General features: G+C 32.7%; 1 protein-coding gene across 1 annotated transcript in view; it reads right to left on the reverse strand.

The window, feature by feature from the left end:
* LOC134846579 (uncharacterized) overlaps nt 1-24,233 on the reverse strand; it is a 52,877-nt gene extending 28,644 nt beyond the window's left edge. The window contains exon 1 of the mRNA XM_063863962.1: nt 24,114-24,233. The gene's annotated coding sequence lies outside the window, so the exon portion shown is untranslated. The remainder of the gene's footprint in view (nt 1-24,113) is intronic.
* Between the last annotated feature and the right edge of the window lie 1,645 nt (nt 24,234-25,878).

Here is a 25,878-nt window from a genome sequence, read left to right on the forward strand (position 1 = left end):
TTTTTGATCATTCGTTTTTGCGATTGCTTTTGTGTATACTTTTACTCATTTGGAAGACTTAGTTCCAATAAAGGCAAACTTTCTCTTATTAGGTACACCAACACAACATAAATGGTCTTTTCTTGGAATTGAAATCATCAATGGAACTTTGTTTCTGATTAAACACGACTTTTATGTAAAAGTTCCTTAAAAGAAAGCTAAAATCTGATTAGACACGGGTACAGACCAAAAAAAGAAAATCTTTTCAATTGGTCACACCTTCACAATTCAGTTGAAGGTAGCCCCGCTCTAAACTAAAAATGTTTTTTTTTCCAATTTAATTACCAATAACTACCTCCTCTCGCAGCTCTAAATCATTAAGAATTCTTGTTTCTATTCAGTTTTTTTCTTCTTACCAACTTATTGTTTCAATTCATTTTCTCACTGCAAAACAGCAACGGTAGAATTTTCACTTGATCTAGTGCTTACCCAAGTGCGAAAATTACTCTCTGATTTATTTTTGGCACAATTGGCTAACCCAATTCAAGTCTGGCACATGGCGGAAGTGATGTGAAGGGGTTTCGATGAACATCATATGAAACCAACTTCACAGGAAGCCAACTTGCAAGCATCACAGAAAACCAACTTGCATCAATGCAATTGATGGAGGAAGTGTCTGAGTGTGTGGGAATGAGTTTTTTATTTTTGCAGCAAAAACCTGTGGTTATTTAATTTTGCAATTTCTTGTGTGTACAAAACTACTTATTTGGAAATTTTGATTTTTTAAAGTTTTCTCTGATTGAACAGACAAGCTGCGATAAAGAACATTTTTCGTGATTGGAAACATCAAATTGAAAAAAATGCCATAAACGGAGCCTTTTTTCTAATTAGATACGACTTTTCATCAGAATATCCCTAGAAGAAAGCTAAGTTCTGACTGAACACGACTAGTCCGTATACGGAAAATCTAATCTGATCGAATAACCCACATATTTGAAGATACCCTTACTCTTAAGTAAAAATCATTCTTTTTCCAACTCAACTACAGTCAACTAGCTCCTCTCTCAGCTCCAAGCCAGACATAATCCTTGTTTTCAATCAGTTTTTTCAACTTATTTCTCAGTATGATCTTCTCGGTTCAGAATAACGATCTTACTTACTCGTTTGATTTTTTTTACCAGAATTGAAGACAATCAAGGTGCTCGAGTCAGTCTCTGGGATTTTCTTGGCTCAAATGGACGACCCAATTCAAGTGTGGCAAATAATCGAGATCATGAGGAGAGACTTCAGTGAACGTCACCAGATGCAGGTTCCCATTACCGAGAGCCAATTGCCTTTTATGGTCATGACGTCATCTCTTCTACATAAACCAGGTCAACACCTACTCAAATTTTGTTATATGTTAAAGAAGTCATTCTTTAAACAGAAGGGACGTCATTGTTCAAGTGAATTTCCTTACATGGTAATGACGTCATCGCCTAGAAAATCTATGGTTTTATGACAAAAATTATGGAATTTTTTGAAAAAAATTCAACCAATATGAATTCAGCAGTTTATACAAAAAACTTTGATTGAAAAGTAATCATTCTTTGAAAATTATCAGTTAAAAAACATTTCAACTTTCTCGATTCACTCTACAGGAACAAGAGAAAAAATAACGTGTGATTTCCTTATTGATGAAAAGTATGTAGGTTCTTAACTGTTCAGAGTTTTTGGTTTTTTATGTTGTCCAAAATAGAGTTATACAACTAAGTAGAGGCCTATTTAGGGACACCTACTCAAGGAAGGAGTTTGTTTTTGAACCGAGTACTGAGTAGCAAAGCTCTAAACTTACTGCTGAGTTACACCCGACAATGAAAGAAAGTTTGTTGAATTTAGAAAGTTTGAAAATCATCAAAAAGTCTTTGGATAATACTTCAAAAAAATTTTTAACCCACACTCGATTCCCAAAACTGTCAAATTGTCCCAAATGTGTCAAAACATTTTAAGTGGTTTTCAAAGTTAAAATTCCTGATTGGTTAGATTTGGCAAAAAATTTCCAGAGAATCGCTGTAAGAAAAATTCTTCAACTTTGAGCTATCCTCTCAAATTTACATCAAAATCAAATAGTTTGACTATCAATTCAAAATTTGCATTATTTCAATGATTATAAACCAAAAATTCAACTGACTTGAGGAAAAAATTTTGAGAAAACTCACTTGTTTTACTTTTTTTCTCTTAGCACGGCAATATTTCTTATGTTAACAGCAAAGATTTTTTGATCATTAGTTTTTGCGATTGCTTTTGTGTATAATTTTACTCATTTGGAAGAATTAATTCCAATAAAGGCAAACTTTCTCTTATTGGGTACACCACAAAAATATAAATGGTCTTTTCTTGGAATTGGAAACATCAATGGAACTTTGTTTCTGATTAGACACGACTTTTATGTAAAAGTTCCTTAAAAGAAAGCTAAAATCTGATTAGACACGGGTACGGACCAAATAAATGAAATATCTTCTATTGGTGAAACCTTCACGTTTCAGTTGAAGGTAGCCCCGCTCTAAACTAAAAATCTTTTTTTTTCCAATTTAAGTACCAATAACTACCTCCTCTCGCAGCTCTAAATCATTAAGAATTCTTGTTTCTATTCGTTTTTATTCTTTTTACCAACTTATTGTTCCAATTCATTTGCTCAGTGCAAAACAGCAGCGGTAGATTTTTCACTTGATCTAGTGCTTACCCAAGTGCGAAAATTACTCTCTGACTTATTTTTGGCACAATTGGCCTACCCAATCCAAGTCTGGCACAAGGCGGAAGTGATGTGAAGGGTTTCGATGAACATCATATGAAACCAACTTCACAGGAAACCAACTTGCGAGCATCACAGAAAACCAACTTGCATCAATGCAAATGATGGAGGAAGTGTCTATGTGTGTGGCGATGAATTTTTTATTTTTGCAGCAAAAACCTGTGGTTATTTAATTTTGCAATTTCTTGTGTGTACAACTTACCTATTTTGGAAGTTTTGATTCTTTCAAAGTTTTCTCTGAGTGAATACGACAAGCTGCGATAAAGAACATTTTTCGTGATTGGAAACATCAAATTGAAAAAAATGCCATAAGTGGAGCCTTTTTGTCTAATTAGATAAGACTTTTTATCAGAATATCCCTAGAAGAAAGCTAAGTTCTCACTGAACACGACTAGTCCGTATACGGAAAATCTAATCTGATCGAATAACCCACACATTTGAAAATACCCTTTCACTTAAGTAAAAATCATTCTTTTTCTAACTCAACTACAGTCAACTAGCTCCTCTCTCAGCTCCAAGCCAGACATAGTCCTTGTTTTCAATCAGTTTTTTCATCTTATTTCTTAGTATGAACTTCTCGGTTCAGAATAACGATCTTACTTACTCCTTTGATTTTTTACCAGACCTGAATACAATCAAGGTGCTCGAGTCAGTCTCTGGGATTTTCTTGGCTCAAATGGACGACCCAATTCAAGTGTGGCAAATGATCGAGATCATGAGGAGAGACTTCAGTGAACGTCACCAGATGCAGGTTCCCATTACCGAGAGGCAATTGCCTTTTATGGTCATGACGTCATTTCTTCTACATAAATCAGGTCAACACCTACTCAAATTTTGTTTTATGTTAATGACGTCATTCTTTAAACAGAAGATGTGTCATTGCTCAAGTGACTTTCCTGACTTGGTAATGACGTCATCGCCTAGAAAATCTATGGTTTTATGACAAAAAATATGGAATTTTTTGAAAAAAATTCAATCAATAGGAACTCAGCAGTTTCTAAAAAAAACTTTGAATGAAAAGTAATCATTCTTTGAAAATTATCAATTAAAAAACATTTCAATTTTTTTCGATTCACTCTACAGGAACAAAAAAACAAATTCCGTGTGATTTTCTTTTCGAAAATCATGCACAGGATTTATCTGAGAGCGTAAAAATATTTTGTTTGATACTAAGCTACAATGTATCATTTAATTTTTACAAAACAAGGAAAGAAAAGTATGTAAGTTCTTAACTGATTGTTTTTTAAGAGTTTTTGGGTTTTTTATGTTGTCCAAAATAGAGTTATAAAACTAAATAGAGGCCTATTTAGGGACACTTACTCAAGGAAGGAGTTTGTTTTTGAACCGAGTACTGAGTACCAAAGCTTTCAACTTACTGCTGAGTTACACCCGACAATGAAAGAAAGTTTGTTGAATTTAGAAAGTTTGAAATTCATCAAAAAGCCTTTGGATAATATTAAAAAGACTTTTTTAACCGACACTCGATTCCCAAAACTGTCAAATTTTCCCAAATGTGTCAAAACATTTTAAGTGGTTTTCAAAGTTCAAATTCCTGGTTAGGTTTGGCAAACAATTTCCAGAGAATCGCTTTAAAAAAATTCTTCAACTTTGAGCTATCCTCTCAAATTTACATCAAAATCAAATAATTTGACTATCAATTCAAAATTTGAATTATTTCAATGATTATAAACCTAAAAGTCAACTGACTTTATGAAAAAATTTGGAGAAAACTTCCTTGTTTTACTTTTTTACTCTTATCACGGCAAAATTTCTTATGTTTACAGCAAACATTTTTTGATCATTCGTTTTTGCGATTGCTTTTGTGTATACTTTTACTCATTTGGAAGACTTAATTCCAATAAAGGCAAACTTTCTCTTATTGGGTACACCACCATAACATAAATGGTCTTTTCTTGGAATTGGAAACATCAATGGAACTTTGTTTCTGATTAGAGACGACTTTTATGTAAAAGTTCCTTAAAAGAAAGCTAAAATCTGAGTAGACACGGATACAGACCAAATAAAGAAAATCTCTTCTATGGGTCAAACCTTCACGTTTTAAACTAAAAATCTTTTTTTTATCCGATTTACCTACCAATACCTATCGCAGCTCTAAATCATTAAGAATTTTTGTTTCTATTCAGTTTTTTTCTTTTTACCAACTTATTGTTCCAATTCATTTTCTCAGTGCAAAACAGCAACGATAGAATTTTCACTTGATCTAGTGCTTACCCAAGTGCGAAAATTACTCTCTTATTTATTTTTGGCACAATTGGCTAACCCAATCCAAGTCTGGCACATGGCGGAAGTGATGTAAAGGGGTTTCGATGAACATCATATGAAATCAACTTCACAGGAAACTAACTTGCGAGCATCACAGAAAACCAACTTGCATCAATGCAAATGATGGAGGAAGTGTCTGAGTGTGTGGGAATGAACTTTTTATTTTTGCAGCAAAAACCTGTGGTTATTTAATTTTGCAATTTTTTGTGTGTACAAAACTATTTATTTTGGAAGTTTTGATTCTTTTAAAGTTTTCTCTGATTGAATACGACAAGCTGCGATAAAGAACATTTTTCGTGATTGGAAACATCAAACTGAAAAAAAATGCCATAAATGGAGCCTTTTTTCTAATTAGATAGGACTTTTTATCAGAATATCCCTAGAAGTAAGCTAAGTCCTTACTGAACTCGACTAGTCCGTATACGGAAAATCTAATCTGATCGAATAACCAACACATTTGAAGATACCCTTACACTTAAGTAAAAATCATTCTTTTTCCAACTCAACTACAGTCAACTAGCTCCTCTCTCAGCTCTAAGCCAGACATAATCCTTGTTTTCAATCAGTTTTTTCAATTTAATTCTCAGTATGATCTTTTCGGTTCAGAATAACGATCTTACCTACTCGTTTGATTTTTTACCAGAACTGAAGACAATCAAGGTGCTCGAGTCAGTCTCTGTGATTTTTTGGCTCAAACGGATGACCCAATTCAAGTGTGACACATGATCGATATCATGAGGAGAGACTTCAGTGAACGTTACCAGATGCAGGTTCCCATTACCGAGAGCCAATTTGAAACGATGGGAATAATGTGACAGATTGCAAAAAAATTGATTTGGATTATTCCGACGTTCCTAATGCCAGATATGTGGCTCACCTGTGAAAGATTTCTTCTTTCAGTGAGAAGGAGAAGAAGGATCTGTGGAGAACCCAATTACAAACGAAGATGATCAGGGCTTCTATGAACCAAGGACTCCAGTGAGCGAACCACCAAGTGATTCACCGGTGATGGCGGCAAGACCAAATTTCCGCACCATTGGAAACTTCAGCTGCTCGAAAGCTTTTTGATTTAAAAATTTTTTGGTAGTTGTCTTGTGCTGTGTGTTTTTTTCATCTATTTTTTTACCTGCAAGTGTTTAAAACAAAAAAATTAAAAAATTATGTAATTGTTAGAAGTTTTCCTAAAAAAATTCGTGAAAACAATTTGCAAACTGGTTAAAAAATCATCCTAATTTTGCAATTTGCAAAATTTTTCACAAAAATCTAGCAAACATGGTGAAAATATTGAAATAAGTTTGAGATCTTTTAAAAATTTAGAAACATTTTTTGCATACACGAGAAAAATATCATTACATTTTTGCATCTTGCAGAAGGTTAACAAAATATTATTAGCACACATGTTGAAGAAGTTTTTTGATTTTTTTATTCTTTGTTTGATTGTTGAGAAATTAATTAATGTTTATGAAAAATATCAGAAAAACAAAGTATTAAGATAGGGATTAGCACTCGAAGTCAGCATTATCAAGATTATGTAGCAATAATTCACCAAGTGTTTTTTGAATAAAGTTTTGCGTTTTTTTCTTATGGGTTAAAGACAAACAAGTTAGGTTTTTGCTAAATTTATTTCGAAAATGTCAAAAAAAATTACATCTTTCAGAAAAAATGACTTTCGTATCTTAAAAAAAACTTAATTAAATATATGCAAACATGTTGAAAAATCCAATCAAGTTTGCTGCTTGCAAAAAAAATCTGAGTTTTTTTGCATACTTTTTAGAAATTACCTAAACATAATTGTTGAAAAAGCAATCGAGTGGAAAAAAAAAGAATTGGCAAGATGTTTATAAACAAATACCCATTTATCAATAGAAAAACTGACACGCTCACTTTTTACAGAGCTAAAACCATAAAATAATCAACAATTTTCAACAAATCAGGCTCATACGTGGCGTTTTCAATTTTCTAAACCTTACAATCTGTATTGCCAATTATAATTACAGTCAACAATTTGGTAAGTGAAAGGATTTTCACCTAATCCTTGCAAAATTTGATCAAGCGATAAACCAATTGAAACTAAACGAAACTTGCAAATAATGACTGAGGAGAATGACGAATGGTTAGACATACAGTAGTCTTGAGTAGCAATGAATTCATCATAAAAACTTTCTTCATAAAAAAGAGATAAAGATAAAAAAGAATTGCATTGTAATCCGAATAAAAAATGGGATATTCCTGACACTATTCTGCAATCTTCGTATGTCAAAACTTACAGAATAGTAGAATTTGGACACAGAATCACAAATTTTTCAATTTGAGTGGGTTTTGCATCATGCTAGTCGGAAATTTTGAAAAAAAATTTAACGTTCAGAGATTTTAAAAAAACTAGATCTTGTAGAATACCGTAGGAAAAAAATACTTTGGAAAACAATCAAATAGGAGTATGATAAACTGATTGATTTTCTCGCCTCCCTTGTCTTATGTAGAGGTATACAAAAAAAATGTAAAATTATTGACGAATGCACTGTAAAAAATGAGCGTTCAGAAATTGAATGCAGTTATAAATGATGCTGCTGGATTTTGAGTTTCACTTCGCATTAGGTATCTGGTTATTGTTATGATGAACCTAGATTTCCTAATTCTTGTTTTCGTGGCCACGTGACTAGATTGTTTTTCTGTTTTTATTTTAAATTTTTAGCTTCAACAGTATATTCCTTGTCCTGTTAAAAAAAACTTCAGCAAAAAAATTAACACATGATTCTGGTTGTTTTGAATAATGAGTGTAATGAAAACAAAATAGTGAAAGAATTAGGAGTTTAAAAAATTGATCAAACTGAGGTGTATTCTTTTCTTCCTCCCAAAAAGTTCAAGGCAACGTCTATATCTGCTTGGTGTATAAATCTACAACATCTATAATTATGGAATTTTTCGAAGAAATTTCAACCAAGAGAAACTCAGCAGTTTCTACAAAAAACTTTGAATAAAAAGTAAACATTCTTTGAAATTTATCAATTACAAAATATTTCAATTTTCTCGATTCACTCTACAGGAAGAAAAGAAAAAATTCCGTGTGATTTCCTTATTTATGAAAAGTATGTAGGTTCTTAACTGTTCAGAGTTTTTGGTTTTTTATGTTTTCCAAAATAGCGTTATACAACTAAGTAGAGGCCTATTTAGGGACACTTACTAAAGGAAAGAGCTTGTTTTTGAACCGAATACTAGTAGCAAAGCATTAAACTTACTGCTGAGTTACACCCGACAATGAAAGAAAGTTTGTTGAATTTAGAAAGTTTGAAATTCATCAAAAAGTCATTGGATACTTTTACTCATTTGAAAGACTTAGTTCCAATAAAGGCAAACTTTCTCTTATTAGGTACACCAACACAACATAAATGGTCTTTTCTTGGAATTGAAAACATCAATGGAACTTTGTTTCTGATTAAACACGACTTTTATGTAAAAGTTCCTTAAAAGAAAGCTGAAATCTGATTAGACACGGGTACAGACCAAAAAAAGAAAATCTTTTCAATTGGTCAAACCTTCACAATTCAGTTGAAGGTAGCCCCGCTCTAAACTAAAAATGTTTTTTTTTTTCAATTTAATTACCAATAACTACCTCCTCTCGCAGCTCTAAATCATTAAGAATTCTTGTTTCTATTCAGTTTTTTTCTTCTTACCAACTTAATGTTTCAATTCATTTTCTCACTGCAAAACAGCAACGGTAGAATTTTCACTTGATCTAGTGCTTACCCAAGTGCGAAAATTACTCTCTGATTTATTTTTGGCACAATTGGCTAACCCAATTCAAGTCTGGCACATGGCGGAAGTGATGTGAAGGGGTTTCGATGAACATCATATGAAACCAACTTCACAGGAAACCAACTTGCAAGCATCACAGAAAACCAACTTGCATCAATGCAAATGATGGAGGAAGTGTCTGAGTGTGTGGGAATGAACTTTTTATTTTTGCAGCAAAAACCTGTGGTTATTTAATTTTGCAATTACTCGTGTGTACAAAACTACTTATTTGGAAATTTTGATTCTTTAAAGTTTTCTCTGATTGAATACGACAAGCTGCGATAAAGAACTTTTTTCGTTTTTTGGAAACATCAAATTGGAAAAAATGCCATAAACGGAGCCTTTTTTCTAATTAGATACGACTTTTCATCAGAATATCCCTAGAAGAAAGCTAAGTTCTGACTGAACACGGCTAGTCCGTATACGGAAAATCTAATCTGATCGAATAACCCACACATTTGAAGATACCCTTACTCTTAAGTAAAAAACATTCTTTTTCCAACTCAACTACAGTCAACTAGCTCCTCTCTCAGCTCCAAGCCAGACATAATGCTTGTTTTCAATCAGTTTTTTTAACTTATTTCTCAGTAAGATCTTCTCGGTTCAGAAAAACGATCTTACTTACTCGTTTGATTTTTTACCAGAACTGAAGACAATCAAGGTGCTTGAGTCAGTCTCTGGGATTTTCTTGTCTCAAATGGATGACCCAATTCAAGTGTGACACATGATCGAGATCATGAGGAGAGACTTCTGTGAACGTCACCAAATGTAGGTTCCCATTACCGAGAGCCAATTGCCTTTTATGGTTATAACGTCATCTCTTCTACAAAAATCAGGTCAACACCTACTCAAATTTCGTTTTATGTTAATGACGTCATTCTTTAAACAGAAGGGACGTCATTGCTCAAGTGACTTTCCTTACATGGTAATGACGTCATCGCCTAGAAAATCTATGGTTTTATGACAAAAATTATGGAGTTTTTCGAAAAATATTCAACCAATAGGAACTCAGCAGTTTATTCAAAAAACTTTGAATGAAAAGTAATCATTCTTTGAAAACTATCAATTAAAAAACATTTCAATTTTCTCGATTCACTCTACAGGAACAAAAAAAAAATTCCGTGTGATTTCTTTATTGATGAAAAGTATGTAGACTCTTAACTGTTCAGAGTTTTTGGTTTTTTATGTTGTCCAAAATAGAGTTATACAACTAAGTAGAGACCTATTTAGGGACACTTACTCAAGGAAGAGGTTTGTTTTTGAACCGAGTACTGAGTAGCAAAGCTTTAAACTTACTGCTGAGTTACACCCGACAATGAAAGAAAGTTTGTTGAATTTAGAGAGTTTGAAATTCATCAAAAAGTCTTTGGATAAAATTTCAAAGATTTGTTTAACCCACACTCGATTCCCAAAACTGTCAAATTGTCCCAAGTGTGTCAAAACATTTTAAGTGGTTTTCAAAGTTCAAATTCTTGACTGGTTAGGTTTGGCAAAAAATTTCCAGTTATTTAATTTTGCAATTTCTTGTGTGTACAAAACTATTTATTTGGAAGTTTTTATTCTTTCAAAGTTTTCTCTGATTGAATACCACAAGCTGCGATAAAGAACATTTTTCGTGATTGGAAACATCAAATTGAAAAAAATGCCATAAATGGAGCCTTTTTTCTAATTAGATAGGACTTTTTATCAGAATATCCCTAGAAGTAAGCTACGTTCTTACTGAACTCGACTAGTCCGTATACGGAAAATCTAATCTGATCGAATAACCCATGCATTTGAAGATACCCTTACACTTAAGTAAAAATCATTCTTTTTCCAACTCAACTACAGTCAACTAGCTCCTGTCTCAGCTCTAAGCCAGACATGATCTTTGTTTTCAATCAGTTTTTTCAAGTTAATTCTCAGTATGATCTTCTCGGTTCAGAATAACGATCTTACTTACTCGTTTGATTTTTTACCAGAACTGAAGACAATCAAGGTGCTCGAGTCAGTCTCTGGGATTTTTTGGCTCAAACTGATGACCCAATTCAAGCGTGGCACATGATCGATATCATGAGGAGAGACTTCAGTGAAGGTTACCAGATGCAGGTTCCCATTACCGAGAGCCAATTTGAAACGATGGGAATAATGTGACAGATTGCAAAAAAATTGATTTGGATTATTGCGAGGTTCCTAACTCCAGATATGTGGCTCACCTGTGAATGATTTCCTCTTTAAGTGAGAAGAAGAAGAAGAAGAAGAAGAAGGATCTGTGGGAACCCAATTACAATCGGAGATGATCAGGGCTTCTATGAACCAAGGACTCCAGTGAGCGAACCACCAAGTTATTCACCGGTGATAGCGGTAAGACCAATTTCCACACCATTGGAAACTTCAGCTGCTCGAAAGCTTTTTGGTTTGTAAATTTTTTGGTAGTTGTCTTGTGCTGTGTGTTTTGCACACACAAGAAAAATACCATTACATTTTTGCATCTTGCAGAAGGTTAACAAATTATTATCAGCAAACATGTTGAAAAAATTTTCATCTTTTCTTTATTCTTTGTTTGATCGTTGAGAAATTAATTTTTTGCCGGTATGTTTCTGAAAAATATCAGAAAAACAAAGTTGTAAAATAGGGAATAGCACTCGAAGTCAGCATTATCAAGACTATGTAGCAATAATTCACCAAGTGTTTTTTGAATAAAGTTTTGCGTTTTTTTCTTATGGGTTAAAGACAAACAAGTTAGGTTTTTGCTAAATTTATTTTGAAAATTTCAAAAAAAAGTGCTTCTTTCAGAAAAAATTTTGCACATTTGTCGAAAAAATGACTTTCGTATCTTAGAAAAAACTTAATATAATATATGCAAACAAGTTGAAAAATGCAATCAAGTTTGCTGCTTGCAAAAAAAACAAGAGTTTTTTTGCATACGTTTTAGAAATTACCAAAACACATTTGTTGAAAAAGCTGTCGAATTGGAAAAAAAGAATTGGCAAGATGTTTATAAACAAGTACCCATTTATCAATAGAAAAACTGACAAGCTCACTTTTTACAGAGCTATAACCATAAAATAATCAACATTTTTCAAAAAGTCAGGCTCATACGTGGAGTTTTTAATTTTTCTAAATCTTACAATCTGTATTACGAATTATAATTACAGTCAACAATTTGGTAAGTGAAAGGATTTTCATCTAATCCTTGCAAAATTTGATCAAGTGATAAACCAATTAAAACTATTTGAAACTTGCAAATGTTGACTGAGGAGAATGACGAATGGTTAGACATACAGTAGTCTTGAGTAACAATGAATTCTTCATAAAAACTTTCTTCATAAAAAAGAGATAAAGATAAAAAAGAATTGCATTGTATTCCGAATAAAAAGTGGGATATGCTTGACACATATCAGATTTCATCCTCGGTTACTTGTTGAAAATGATTCATATCTACAATGAATTGCTTACATAGTAGTTCTAGGACCTAGGCCTTGTCCGTATCTGGATCATCATGTACTACCATGCCATATAAGGTAAAAACACCTTATTTAGATTCTACGGTGATTCATCTACAAGTCTTATTCTCTGTCAGTTTCCAGCTTTCAATTCTTCTAAATCTCTACTACTGATCATTTAGCTACAAGTATCAAATCGAAAATGTGTTTACGAAAAAAAATATCCTTACCAACTAAATTAAAATTTCTGAAAATCAAACTAGGATTGGGAATTGGGAGATTTTTTGGTTTCAAAAACCCTGCAACGGAGAAACTTACTGTGAACCTTGCTTCCATTTGCTAAAGAAAAGTGAATCGGAATAGTTCAAAAATCTCAGCAAGTCGATATTGGTAAGAAAGTATGAGAAAGGATTTGATCAAAACGGAATACTATCATTTACGATGCTGAAAACGTTGGACTCGTTCTCATATTGAAACCCTACTCTGACAAGGACTCAGCCATGGAGCAGGATCTTACAGTGTATGACATAGCATCATGCAAGAGGAGGAGGGTGCGTGTCACAGTCAAAAAGTACAGTGTGAACATATCACCCTACATCAGATTGGAGTCTTCACGGCAAAGGAGAACAAAGACTAGAAGCAAGTTGCCTAAGTGAATGACTTTTTGTTGAGAGCTGTAATGTTCAATAATTGTTTTGAGTAAGGTTATTACATTCTTGTAATTCAAATATTCATCTTCTTGAACCGTTTTTAATTTTGCTTTGAGCTGGTCAGTATGAGTTGGTACATTGACTTGTCTATATTTTATTTTACAGCCTCGAATGAACGTCGGATTTATCCATATCGTGTTACAAAAAAAGTTTTCGTATATCAAAACTTACAAAATAGTAAAATTTGGACACAGAATCACAAATTTTTCAATTTGAGTGGGTTTTGCATCATGCTAGTCGGAAATTTTGAAAAAAAATTTAACGTTCAGAGATTTAAAAAAAACTAGATCTTGTAGAATACCGTAGGAAAAAAATACTTTGAAAAACAATCAAATAGGAGTATGATAAACTGATTGATTTTCTCCCCTCCCTTGTCTTATGTAGAGGTATACAAAAAAATGTAAAATTATTGACGAATGCACTGTAGAAAATGAGTGTTCAGAAATTGAATGCAGTTATAAATGATGCTGCTGGATTTTGAGTTTCACTTCGCATTAGGTATCTGGTTATTGTTATGATGAACCTAGATTTCCTAATTCTTGTTTTCGTGGTCACGTGACTAGATTGTTTTTCTGTTTTTATTTTAAATTTTTAGCTTCAACAGTATATTCCTTGTCCTGTTAACAAAAACTTCAGCTAAAAAAATTAACACAGGATTCTGGTTGTTTTGAATCATGAGTGTAATGAAAACAAAATAGTGAAAGAATTAGGAGTTTAAAAAATTGAGGTGTATTCTTTTCTTCCTCCCAAAAAAATCAAGGCAACATCTATATCTGCTTGATGTACAAAAAATCTTCATAGAATCATTTGGAAAAATGGTTATAAAAATTATATTCAGCTTGAAGTAATATTAAAAAACTAAAAACTTCAGAATCCGATGCTTTTTGCAAAAGCTTATGAAAAACGGAAATTCTCTCAGAAACAATGGTTATAAACATCGATAACTACGCAAGCCCCTAAGTGCTGAATTAGATTTTGAATTTAAAGTTCATGATTGGAGGTGTAGATGGTTCCTTGTGCAGAAAAAAAACTTTGCATACAAAATTTGGACTCGTTGGATTTTAAATAAAAAGTAAACCAAATAAATCATTTTGTTTTACCTGTTGATTTAACAGTTTAATTTTTAATCGTTATCAATTTTTAGTTTCCGAAAATAAAACGATTGATAAATGTGACAAGCAACTTTTTTTGGAAAAATTTGTTTTTGACGAAGAGGACCATGAACGAAAACCTTGGAAGTTTTTAGGATATGCCTGTAACAGATATCTTTTAGTTTTTGTGTGTAATTTTTTGTCGTAGTCTTGATACTAGCATGTGCAATCGTTCGAATAAGGTATCCATTAAAGGTGAAGAAACAACAGTTTGGATAGCAATTCTATCAACTACTCCTGTTTCTATTTTGTGTAAAATATTATTCAAACGATAGCACTTGCTAGTATCAAAACTATTACAAAAAAATGGCATAGAAAACCTGAAACGGTCTCCAAAATTATGAATAAAAATAAAATCTGCCAAAGAACGTGTTTTCATTTCGCTATGTGGTCCAAGTGGATCTGGAAAAACGACTCAAAAATTTTTGTACGGTTAAAGACTGGTACAATACAACCCAATTTGGGCAGAAATTTTTATTTTGACCAACGCTATCAACCTAATTATGGACAAAAAAAAGAACACCTTGAATTTATCCAGAGAGTTAACTTTGAGTTGATTGATAACCAATACCATTAAAGAACAAAATACCCGTTTTTATTTGTTGACTCATGTGAAGAAACTTCAAATTCTAAGCAGATTATGAAAGCTGCTGCTATTGGAAGACACCGCGGACTGAAAACAAGGTGTATTTAGCATAACTTGTTTCACTCAAGCAAATTGAGAAGATATGCAAAATGAAAAAAAACTTGTAGTCCAACTACGGAGAGATGTAATACAAATCAAAACAGTGAGTCAGCAATTAAGTCCTGGATCTCAATTGAAAGAGTAGTATAAAGATGCAACATCTATTCATTATGGGCAATTTATCATTGATTTAACTTCAAAAAGAGTTGATTCGTTAAGATGTTGCCCAAATAGCTGTTCACTTTTATCAAAATTTTATTTACCAGTACGAAAAAAAGTAAGTTTCTGGACAATGAGTACAATACGTCTCTATGCTCACAATGTTTTAGAAATTTTCCCAAAAACTTCAAAACCAATTCATATCCATTGCCCAAAAAGTTTCAATCAATTCCTCAGCGAATGTCTAAGAAATTTACTGCAAGGGGAGCTACAGGACCTCCGGAAAAAAGACGTGAAAGAGAAAAATCAGAACTCCCAAGAAGAAGATTTTGTTTGCATAAAAGACAACTATTTTAGGCTCGCTTCAAGGCTTACGAAAAAAATCTTTTTTTCTACCTTATGTCAATAAGCGGTTGACATAGTATGGATCAGTTAATTTTAATTTATTACTGAGTTTTTCAATCACAGGGACGAAAAACGAAATTGAAACAATTACAAGGAAAAGAAGAAACTGTACCAAAGAGACTTTGGTTATAATTACAGCGCTTTAAACGCAAGATTGAGAACACGTTTCAATAGGCAACTTATTGAGTTAATTTTAGATTTTCTCAGAAATAAACTGAGCCAGTCAGAGAAAAACATTTTTGATGCAGAAGGATCTTTTGTAGGTGTTTGAGTTTGCACTAAAACAAAAAAAGTCGGTTTTCCGGCTATTTCAATTATGATTTTGGAAGCAACCCGATTTCCACCTAAACCTGTTTTTATTAAGAATGCCTCAGGAAAAGACAGAGGAACTTGACTCGTTTTCAAAATCTGAAAAGCAAGTCTTAACAAGACTGTATTCCAGTAGTTGAGCGGAGTATGGTTCTAAGCGAAACTTGATTAAGCAAGCGATTTATCAAAAAAGAAAGAAGAACAGTTTTCACATACCAAGACATTGTAACAAAAACTTGATCCTCCAATCAGATGCTTCCAAAGACTTGAAGGCTTCAAGCTTTTTCAATAGACACCGAAGAACTTCGGTGTATGGCCTTGGCTTTTGCGGATAAACTAGCGTGTCAAAACAATGGAGTCAAATATTTGTTGGTTGCTGTTGATGTTTCTTGTAATTTGTCAGAGTTCAAATTATCAAAACAAAAACGACACTTTGCAAGCTTTCAATTTTTTTTGCAAAAAAGCTCCCCTGAAAAACTTGGAATTGATGAAGGAACAAAATAGGGGAGAATTTCCAAAAAACTTTTGGCTAGGAGAAAAAAAATCAAATTTACTCAACATTGAACGAAACAAAAGCTCTCTTTCCAGAGAGAGCCTTTCAATCAAAAAAACACATAATTCACCGCTACATAGATAACATTTTAAAAAAATCGTTCACAAGGTACCTTAATTTGAGTCTACAATGAATTGTCGCCTTAATAGATCTCTTGGGAAATCACCTAAATCTATTGAGAAAACTCATTGGGAGATGTAAAGATCACTGATTTGCTCTCAGCTCTGTATAACAACCTATAAGAAACCAATGCTCAAGTTGGAGATTGTGTGAAAATTTCAAAGATTAATTTTCCTTTCCGAAATAGATAGAAAACACCATTTACAGGTGAAAGTTTAAAAACTTATGCATGTCTACAAAAGTCTCTTAAATACATCATTAAAGACGTCGACAAGGAAAAAGTTCTGGAAAAAGCTTACGAAAACAAGCTGAGAAAATTTTCAGATTATAGGTAAATCTTTTTTTAAAATGAATTTCTCTCGATCAGTAGTCATGGATTTTTTTAGTATTTAGTTAGTTTCCAACGCTATTTCTAATTGTTACACAATTAAAAGTTTGAGTCCTTTTCTAAACTTTGTACCCGGTTGAACTGAAAATAAACGGTTGAACTGACGAGAAAATAACGGTTGAACCGATTTTTGTTGAACCAGAATTGTCTTCAAGTATTATTAATATTTTTGTAACCACGAACAACAAAATCCGAAAACATCTAGGTGCGAGAATTTTTGAGTATAACGGAATACGTATGTATCAGTAGATAAAATTACACAAAAAAAAGCCGTTCATTTACCTGAGGATCCATCACTGTTTATTTAATAAAGTTCTGACTTTAGTTATAACGAATGAAAAAAGAACCATATTACCACATTATTAAAATAAACTTAGGGGATTATGAAAAAACAATCAATGATAAAATATAGTGATATTGTTGGAGTGATAGATGAAACAATGATTTTCATGGAAAATGATTTCTAGCACTAAACTATTATAGTTCCTTACATACTAATAATACTACATGATGAGCAAAATTTTCAATCAATGGTGCTACTGAAATTTAATCAACCAGATACCTGCTAAGCAATGAAGATTTAGTCCGAAACCGTTTTTTATTGAATTCAGCAACAAGGTTTGACGAAAAGCTTTTGATCCACTTCAGTTTTAACTGCTTTCAACATTTCAAAGTATGACACTGAATGATTTAAGCCAAAAACAGTTTTTCTACTAACATGAAGATAATTGGTCGGTTTTGTTTGGCAAATCTATGTTTGTCAAAAATCTTTTTTTTTGTTTTGCTGGAAAAACTTTCAAGATTTTCTAAAACAAGTTTTGTTTTCTGCTACAAAAAAAAATAAAAAATGAACAAGACAAATCACATCAAGGCAAAACCCTGAATGCTTTGACCACCATTCGAATTGTATGGAAAATGATAATATTTCATACAAAAGATCAGTAAAATCAAAAGAATTAAACTAGATTTTGAAAACTTATATTAACATTGACTTTAAGAAGTTTTAAGTCGTTTGGAATTGCCATAATGAACAAAAAACTAGACAAAGTTTTAGTCAACGAAAACTCATTATATTCGATTTTTACCCAAGGAAGGTTTGGCACAGGTAATCTAAATTGTTGCCTTTTTTAGTGCTACTACTTCATGTAGCACAAGAAACTTCCAATTATTTTCAGGACAAGTACAACCTTTGAAAGAAACTTCAATGCGCGCTTGATAACAGATTGAATTTTTTATCAAGTAAGGTTGATAGTCAGGTTGAAACTCCTATCAATTGTTCAAATGCTTACCAATTCCCTTAGATTCATTGTTTTTTTACAATATGGTCTATAAACAAGCTAATATTCAGTTGAACAACATCGCAAAAAAGATCACGGGTTGAATGAGAGAAAACTGAGTGATTTGTCTAAACTGATTCGAATAAAAAATTGGAAAACAAGGAGATTGATCAGCTACAAGTTGAGTTGAATGCCTCCCAGCACTTCTTGACAGATACCGAGACGGAAAATGGACATGCTAAAGTGCTCAAATTTCCTTTTTTCAAACTAGATCATTATCTAGTTAATGGAAAACTGGATCAAGTCTTTTAAAAATTTGATGGCGCATGAAAAATATACATTGCCTTGGGATTCGTGTTACTTAAACTAGAAATCGGTGAACATCGTTATTCGTATGCTCATGAGAATAACGCACTCTTTGATAAACCCCTGTTTCTTTTTTGACAAGGTCAACAATCAAGATATCAATGAAGTTTGTACATAAAAAAGACAAAATACAAAATGACAATTCAAGTTGATTACTAATGTAAAATTTTTTGCAGCACTGCTCAAAAATGTACCTCTGGAATTTCCAGATTTAAAGATTACCAAACCGCTTCTGAAAATTTCAAGTTGTTTTCATTTCGGATGAGCACCCAAAACAACCATACACTGACAATTTGTTTTTGTTTCGAGCACATACATTTCATTTGCATGGAACAATTAATCTTGAAACATTCACCATCAAGATCTGAAATAGTTTTTTTTGGAAATTTCGCGTTGTGAACCGAAACAGTTTCTTGAAGTTTTGATGGATAAATTATCGATAGTTGAAGATTTAGTAGAGAAAAACGTCTTCTCACCTAGATCAATATTGGAAATGGATTTTTACTTGGAGAATTAGCTCGAAGAAGTATCGTAATTACGAGAACACAGTGAAGCTTCTACGATACAACTACCACATTATTCAAGCCAAAAAACATCGACATTTTCTTCGAATGGTTCGATGCCCATTTTGCGATTTTTTTTCACAGAGCAGACCAGTTCAAAAGGCATATTTTAAGATGCAAAGATCGAATCGAAAACTCAAACTGGAAAATATTTATAATCTACTATCGAGGTTGATTGAGAAACTGGATGGGCACAAAAATGAATTTATTAAAGAACCGTCTTTATTCAAAAATATCGCAATTTTTGACTTTAAATCAATTTGCGTACCGAGTGAATAGTTAGAACCTACAGAAACATTAACCTGGAATGAGAATGATGAACCCCAATCAGTGTCAGTTTCATCCAATTTGCTTAACTACCCCATTTTTTGTGTGACAAAGATCCAAAGTCCCTTATCATTGAAATTTTGACAATGTTGAAATTTTTTAACGGAGATGCTATCTAAGTGTCTGGAAAAAAGCGGAGATGCTATCTGAGTGTCTGGAAATTGAAGATATCATCAACAGCGACAACAGACAATATTTAGCATCCCTAATGAAAGTGTCAGTTTCCATAAAAGTAAAACCAGAGAATACGAAGACGAACATATGGAGGATGAAGTGATTACTTCATTGTTGATAGGTATTGCAACCATTGTTAAACTGTTTTCTAAGCAATGGTTGGTTATTCCCTATTCTGTCCTCTTCAAGAAGCTAGGTCTAGCCTTACTGTTGATGATATCAAACGAGAAACCAGGAGAAGAAAAATAGATGATCTTAGAAAAGATGACATTCGAGAAAAAAGATACTCGATAAAATAAATAAGATAGTGTAGTTGGTGGGATCAATCTAAAGACAGTGTAGATGTAAAAAATTACGTTACAACTCAATTTCCCTTCAAAATACCTCTTTTCTCCAACTAACTACTGCAAAAAACTAAAGATGAAACTATGTCTGGCTATATGCAACTTGATCTTTTTATACCAGATGAGCTAAAAGCAAAGCTCTCCAGTTTTCTGCCTATTTTCAAAAACAACCTTGTTACCAGAAAAGATACTCGGTAATAAATAAAGATATATGCGTAAGAGCACATTTTGTTAAAATAAACACAATGAATGGAGATATCGAGCTTCAACGTAACCAACGGCACATTTGTTACACCACTCTTCACCTTCTGTTCAGCTCCTGGGTTGCAGTGTACAAAAATTCATCGATTTGTACTAGAAACACCGCTAAGAATTTTCAAAAGTTTCGTTCAATCTGTTGTTGATGCTAGGCGAGCTGTGATGAAAATCCCTTATCCGATCTGGTAGATGACACATTGAATTTGCTGGGAAATTGTTCTTCAATAGGACTGAACAAATGTGTATTGGAATATTCTGGAGGTGGCTCGATGACAAAATTTTGATAAGTACTGGATGAGGCAGTGAGTTAAAGTCAACTAATAAAGGATTTAAAACGATTTGACATTCAGTAGCACTTTATGGACAAACTAAAAGTGGACTGAGCTGTTTTTACTTTAAACATGAAGTTGAATCTGATTGAATACATACTAAACCTCTAAAATTGTAAGAGATTATGTAGTAAAATTTATACGACGCTGTAAATTAAAACATTTTCTCTGTAAACAAAATTCCCAAAACAATTTTCCTCAACGCCGCGCTTGGGTAAACAATATTGTGTTTTTTTTCGTTTCAGAAAACGTTTATGATCTTAAACATTGCTGTATTGGCAAAATCAGGCGCCAAAATTTTTTCGAAAAACAAAGTTTTTTTTCGAAACTTACCATCTTACCATCTGAAAGGGTATAAATATCTGAAGTAAATTACTTATCTTAAACCATGGGAAATTTATAGCCTATCTTTTTACACAGGGTGCTGAACGGATACTCTATAGCCTATCTTAATACATGTGGGTCTGCAGCCCGGGGCAATTTGGCTCCAAGATTTATTACTGACATGAGGGGAGGGGATAAAGTAGGGGGACAGGGACAGGATGTTTGTGTGTGTGTGTGTGTGTGTTTGGAAGCGTTGGGGTGTGGAGTTGGGCAGGGGATGTTCGTATTCGAATACTATGGACTTCATAAGTCAAAAATTATTTTTGATCTTAAAATTTATCGTGGATTGAACAAATTTTAATATAAAATATAGCTATGTTGAACAGTTTGATTTTAATGGCAGGGACAGTCCATAATTTGGTCTAAATTTGGCATGATTAACGTTAACCTAAACAACTTGTTTTCTCGAAACACCAAAAAGGATAACAATTGCCCATGAAATTTCAGTGCTGGTATACTAAATATTTGCTTCATCACTATAGGACAAGTAAATTACTTATCTTAAACCATGGGAAATTTATAGCCTATCTTATTACACAGGGTGCTGAACGGATACTCTATAGCCTATCTTAATACATGGGGGTCTGGAGCCCGGGGCAATTTGGCTCCAAGATTTATTACTGACATGAGGGGAGGGGATAAAGTAGGGGGACAGGGACAGGATGTTTGTGTGTGTGTGTGTGTTTTTGGAAGCGTTGGGGTGTGGAGTTGGGCAGGGGATGTTCGTATTCGAATACTATGGACTTCATAAGTCAAAAATTATTTTTGATCTTAAAATTTATCGTGGATTGAACAAATTTTAATATAAAATATAGCTATGTTGAACAGTTTGATTTTAATGGCAGGGACAGTCCATAATTTGGTCTAAATTTGCCATGATTAACGGTAACCTAAACAACTTGTTTTCTCGAAACACCAAAAAGGATAACAATTGCCCATGAAATTTCAGTGCTGGTATACTAAATAGTTGCTTCATCACTACAGGATGAAAAAAAAATGCAGCAAACTATAGAATTACTTGAGTTATTGAAACGTAATAAGCCAGATACCTACTAAGCAATGGCGATTTACTCCGAGACCGTTTTTTTTATGGAATTCAACAACAAAAGTTAATGAAAATTTTTTGATCAAGTTTATTTTCAAATGCTTTTAACATTGCAAAATAGGTACCTAATAAGCTTCAGTTGAAACTGAATGATATATGCCAATAAAAATTTTCCTTCTTGCATGAAGAAATTTGGTCGCTTTGTTTGGCATTTAACAGAATATTTATTAGGACAAACTTTTGTTCAACAAATTCATTATAATCGATATTTATCTAAGAAGATTTGGTACGGGTAACCTAAACTTTTGCTTTGTTTAATGCTACTACTCCATGTAGAACAAGAAAACGGCGGATAATTTTAAGGACAAGTATACGCTTCAAAAGAAACTTCAGTGTGAGATTGATAACAAGCTGATGAAGTTCTTATCAAATCTTTTAAACTAGCCCGATTCATTTCTGTGACATGACTAGATGGTCTCTAAACAAGCTACTTTGACTGAAAATAGGCTGCAATTAAATAGGCTGCAAAACATTTTTTAAAGGATCTGAAACGCAATTGATTTTTAAAAGTGAGTCGCAATAGACACGAAGTTCGTCGAGCAATTTCTTAAAAAGACTAACGATAATAATTAGTCTTGAACGTCTTAAGAAATGTATTGTTTTTCTGGAAATGAGCTGTTAAATTTTGTGAAATTGCGTTGCAATAGTTATGATTTAGATTTAAACTAAAATCCAAATAAAAGTGTGTTCATAAATAGGGAATAAATCCAGAAAAAGCTAAATAAGAAGGCCATCAGTTTGTACAAGCAATAATTTGATCGTTCGAACAGCGGTACCCAATGTTAAGATACTGTGTTTTGAGGAACGAACACAACATTAAAAAACCAATTCGTAATTTTTTTTGGGTTTTTGTTAGTTGTGCTTTCCTTGTCGTTCTTTATAAACATTCTAAAATTTTTTGCACAGAAGTAAAAACTATAAAAATTAATAAATTTGAACAACAAAGCGCGTGTTTTGATGTCCAGTTTTCTGCATGGCATTCATCGCTTTGATGACTAGCGCTTTAAGTTATCCCGCAATGGCAAAACAAAAATTGCAACATTAATCGCAAGCAAAAACAAAGGTGTGAAATTTTTCTTTAATAATCTAAATTAATTTCAATTATTTGCGTTTTGCAACCGAGTCATTTGAATCAATAGTTAAAAAGGATAGCCCATTTCTGTGCGAGCAGCCAAAAATGTTCCGACCATGACCTTTGGAAAACTAGGTTTGAAAGTTTTTTTTCCAAACTAGTGTAGTTTTTTTCTACTCGATGTGATCAAAAGGTTTTGGTGTAATAATTAGGCATATTAGACAAAAATAGTATTAAAGGCAAATTCTATCAAAATTTTCAAAAGAAAATAAAAAAAATTTAAAAAAATATTTCAATTTTTTTTTGCAGTAAATTTTCAATTTTTTGAAGTTATTGGTTCCCAAAATGAAAGTAAAAATTTTCAAAAACTAGCTTTACTTGCTAGTTTCTCGTTTTAAATTCCAAGGTCTTAAGTTAGGCATTATTCAGTTGTTGTAAGTCTGCTCGCTTGCTTAGTTTGCTCGAATTAGGGCGAAAAATAAAAAAATTCAAACCGGTTTTGCTCGACACTGAGAAAATTTTTGGTACGTTTTTTAATGTGGTTCCAATTGCAACTGAAACTACTTTAATATGTTGTATCACTCAACCCAGCCCACTGATTGTTTGTGGTACCTAATTTTGCTTGAAAACAAAAAGCAAAAAAAACTAAAACACACTCGAATACAAAGTTCCTCCACCTTTTTCAAATGGCCTGAACAAAACCATTTTATTGTCGAAAAAGTTTCGTACATACAAACTAAACTTTATTTGAAGTTTCTAAACACTGTTTGCTTATATTTTTATAAATTTTATACTGACTATATACTTATTACATTTTTATTTTTTTACATACATATTTTATACAAATTTTTTGCAGAGTGTACAGGTCATATATACATTATATACAGATTGTAATCAGGTTACATACAGACCATATGCTATTTATATACAGATTACACTCTGATTTTTTTAAAAAATGTTTCTTCCTTCCATCTAAAATGAGTAAAATGAAGAGGAATTTGATTTTGACAGGAAAGACATTTTTTGATATCAGTCTTATACGAATAAATTACACAAAAAAACGAGGGTGCATTTGAACAAATTATTTATTTTTTTTTCGAGACTAATTTTTTGCATTTTGAAGAATGGAAGAATTCCAATCCCCTCAAATAAAAAAATTCATACCTGTTTGCGTAACTCTTTGTTTCTGGCTGATTGTAATGATGCTCAGATTGATTTACACAAATTAGTTAAAAAAGCACGCGAGTTCAACAATGAAAACGTAATCACTACAGAAAAATTAAGCGCAGTTTTGAAAACACACCGAACATTTATAGTTTTCTTAGCTTCGCTTAGAAACTTTATTAAGACCTCAGCGGTTTTCGCAGCCATGCATTTACCTGCTGTTTTCAAAAATCGAATTGTACAGGTGAGCTCACGGTATAAGACTTGAAATAACACAAAAAAGCATAACACATTCACTCAAAGCTGCGCTTCTCAACGTCAGCAATTACTTATGATGCAATTAATAAAAGAAAACTGATTGCTAATAATTTTGAACACTCATCTAAAGCTCTGAGCAGCACACAATATCTGTCTATAAAAATATTTTTTGAAGCTCAAAGTGTCAATTGAATTACCGGCATCTCGGGGTCTCAAATTTGCTGATTTTTGCTTTCTCCTGACATGGGTCAAGTTTTGGCTTTTTCCACCTCCCCATCCACCAGGCGAGGTTTTACTTGCTTTTTTGCCAATCATACCGCTTATCTCATCAAATCTGATCAAGTAATTTTGGTGAAAATTTATGCGAATTAGTATAAAATAGTAAATAAAAAACTTTCAATTCCAAATCTAGATTTTAAAAAGCAACAAGATTGGGTTGCAATAAAACTAACTGAATCACAAAATGAAAGTCATGTGGTTCTCAGGAATAAAATTTTATCAACAAAAAGCAAACCTCGTGCAAGTCTGAATTTTAGGAGCAACTTTTCTACTTCTACAGTTATTGAATCACATTGAGCCAGGTATCTGTTCAGCAATGCAATTTTAACCCGAGACAATTTTTTTTAATGATTTTTGTACCAACGTTCAATGAAAGGCTTGTATTCAGGTTTGTTTTCAAGTGTATTCAACTTTGAAAAAAAATTGCTTAAAACATTCAGGTGAAGCTAAATACATGCACATGCCAACAAAAAGTCTTCGAGTCAGCGTGAAACAAAGTTGATGGCAGAGTCAACAGAGTTTAACAATGGTTTCTTTCAACTTCTTCTACAGAATTACTCATGTTTTCTCCGTTTAGCTAAAAAAAACTTCCTGAAAAAATTTTCAAGCAAGACTAAGACTTTCCTTTTTTTGACGCTAGCAAAAGAAATTAGAAATGAACAAGACTGCTCGCTTCAAAACAGTTCTTTGCAAAACTCGACTGCCAAAACTTGGCTGGGTTTAAAAATAGATGAAATTCTTGATTAAAGAAGAGTGATTTGTTACAATAGGTGGTAATTTTGAGTGTTGTGCATGTATTGAATTTGAGAACAATAATGCATAAGGTAGTCATTTCATTTTCAATCAGATATTCTACTACTAAGATAGTTTTTGTAAATACATTACTCTGCCACTTGAAATGCTATTGAAAAATTCAAAATTTATACTTCTTTTGCCAAAAAATTTGGCTTTTGAAACAAATTATAAACGATGTTCGAAATAAAACAAAAAAGCGATTCAGCTATTCAAATCGAACCTACCACCTATTGTAATATATCACCAAAAAAGTTTAGGAGTTTCATTAATTCATTCCCCAAAAGTGTTTTACAGTCCAACAAACTTTTAAACACACAGCAACGTATAAATTAGATCCAACATTATGCAATTATGGTTTTGTCTTTTGAAACGAAAGAAACGGAATGTTTGTAGTGCATCATTCGAAAGGTATTGCTTTCCTGAGCTTAAATTT

The sequence above is a fragment of the Symsagittifera roscoffensis genome, chromosome 5 (genome assembly GCF_963678635.1).
Source record: "Symsagittifera roscoffensis chromosome 5, txSymRosc1.1, whole genome shotgun sequence".
Classification (NCBI taxonomy): Eukaryota; Metazoa; Xenacoelomorpha; order Acoela; family Convolutidae; genus Symsagittifera; species Symsagittifera roscoffensis.